At 59.6% G+C, this 2,500-nt stretch overlaps 1 pseudogene; it reads left to right on the plus strand.

Annotated features, from left to right (window-relative positions):
• Positions 1-2,500, plus strand: part of LOC126433898 (large subunit ribosomal RNA) — a 7,767-nt pseudogene that overhangs the window by 2,249 nt on the left and 3,018 nt on the right.

Consider the following 2,500-nt stretch of genomic DNA (forward strand, 5'->3'; position numbering starts at 1 on the left):
CGCCGGTTCGTACCCATATCCGCAGCAGGTCTCCAAGGTGAAGAGCCTCTAGTCGATAGAATAATGTAGGTAAGGGAAGTCGGCAAATTGGATCCGTAACTTCGGGATAAGGATTGGCTCTGAGGATCGGGGCGTGTCGGGCTTGGTCGGGAAGTGGGTCAGCGCTAACGTGCCGGGCCTGGGCGAGGTGAGTGCCGTAGGGGTGCCGGTAAGTGCGGGCGTTTAGCGCGGGCGTGGTCTGCTCTCGCCGTTGGTCGGCCTCGTGCTGGCCGGCGGTGCAGGATGCGCGCGCCTGCGCGGCGTTCGCGCCCCGGTGCTTCAACCTGCGTGCAGGATCCGAGCTCGGTCCCGTGCCTTGGCCTCCCACGGATCTTCCTTGCTGCGAGGCCGCGTCCGCCTTAGCGTGCTCCTCCGGGGGCGCGCGGGTGCGCGGATTCTCTTCGGCCGCCATTCAACGATCAACTCAGAACTGGCACGGACTGGGGGAATCCGACTGTCTAATTAAAACAAAGCATTGCGATGGCCCTAGCGGGTGTTGACGCAATGTGATTTCTGCCCAGTGCTCTGAATGTCAACGTGAAGAAATTCAAGCAAGCGCGGGTAAACGGCGGGAGTAACTATGACTCTCTTGACTCTCTTAATGCTCACATGATGCGTCATATACGGATCCTCTCGGTCCACTCCTTAGCACCCTTGGGTGTCGAGTGGGCGATGGTTCGCTTAGCCTCTCAGTGGGAAATCCTAGCTCTGGCCTTCACGTGGCGGGAGTCGTGAAGGGAGCCGAGGGGAGGCACAGAATTCTGTGTCTTCCTAGAGCTCTCTGACCGACAGAGCGGGGTGAACCTTCGGGGCTTGGGGGTTGCCTGCCCCCCTGCCTCTTGTTTCAGCTGGCCCCAACACTCGTAATAGATCAGGTTGCGGTCCTCCCACTGGAGGAGCCGCGCCAGTTGTTGGGCCACCAGCTGACGTCGCCAGTCCGGGTCGTGACGTCTTGCCGGCGTTCCAGTGCCCCGAGTGCAGTCGGAGTTTCGGCACCAAGACTGGTCTTGGTGTGCATCGCCGCAGGGCTCATCTTGGCGCAGTGAACGCAGAAATTAACATCCAGAGGGCGAAGGCCAGGTGGTCTAGTGAGGAACTGTTACGCCTGGCCCATGCAGAGGCAGTGCTAACACTCGAGGGCACCCGGTTCCTGAATCAAGAATTAGTGAAGATCTTCCCGCACCGCTCACTTGAATCCATTAAGTGCCAGCGTCGTGCGGGAGCTTACAGGAACCAGGTCGCCGAGTTCGTTGCTGCTCTTTCTGCCTCTGCAGAGCGACCTCGCCCCTCTGATGCTGCTGCACCCCCTGCTGGGGCTTCCACGTCTTCCCTGACTCCACCGTCGCTAGAAGATCCTGTTGACCAGGCCATCTGGTCGGCCTTAGCAGCCTTGCCATCGTCGGGTCCGAAGTACCGCTCAGTTGACGACATCTTGGCGCTGGGGCACAGTGCATCCAGGCATGTCATTATGGGCATGCTGCCACCTGTACTTGATGCCTTAGGTAGCAAGGAGGCATCCCACAATCCTGTTGCCTCCAAGCACATGTCCCAGCCACCTGAGCGGAAACGAGCTCGTCGCAGGTGGGAGTACTCCGTGTGCCAACGCGCGTTCTCCAAAAACGCGGGGCGGTGCATTAACGGCATTCTTGATGGCACACTGACTCACCAGCCACTTCCAATTCCTGGCTTGGTCGAGTTTTGGAAAGATTTCTTCACCCGCCGTCCATCTGGCCGGGTTGACCGCCTAGATTGTCGGTTGTTACCGTCCCGCGTTGAGGTGCCATTTCAAGAGCTGTGGGCGCCTATCACATTGGAGGACATTGCGGCAGCTCTCCCACCTCGTCGCTCCGCTGCGGGCCCAGATGGATTAACACCTGCCCAGCTCCGTCGTCTTCCCCGTGAGGTCCTCCTGAAAGTGTTAAACCTTTTCCTTTTGACCCGCCGCCTTCCATCCCGACTCCTACAGGCCCGTACCTCCCTGCTGCCCAAGAAGGCCGCCCCAGCATCCCCCGCTGACTTCCGCCCGATCACTGTTTGCTCAGTCCTCGCCAGGGTCTTCCATAAGATCCTGGCGGGTCGGCTGATGCGGACCTGTGTGTTGGACGGGCGTCAGCGGGCCTTCCTTCCTCAGGATGGGATGCTGCACAATTCATTCCTGTTGGACCTGGCGATGACTCAGGCCAGGGTGAACTGTAACTCCCTCTATGTCGCGTCCCTGGATGTGTCCAAGGCATTCGACTCCCTGGACCATGGTGCCCTGAGGCCTGCCCTGAGGGCACATGGTCTGCCGGACGAGTTCATTGGATACATCCTGGGATGCTATGAGAATGGGGTTACGGTGATCTCTGGTTCGGGAAAGTCACTGGGTCCAGTGCGGCCTTCAAGGGGCGTTCGGCAGGGCGACCCTCTTTCCCCTATCCTGTTTAACCTTTCGCTGGACCTTATGCTTGCTCGCCTCCCA

This window comes from Schistocerca serialis, unplaced genomic scaffold (genome assembly GCF_023864345.2).
Source record: "Schistocerca serialis cubense isolate TAMUIC-IGC-003099 unplaced genomic scaffold, iqSchSeri2.2 HiC_scaffold_1175, whole genome shotgun sequence".
Classification (NCBI taxonomy): domain Eukaryota; kingdom Metazoa; phylum Arthropoda; class Insecta; order Orthoptera; family Acrididae; genus Schistocerca; species Schistocerca serialis.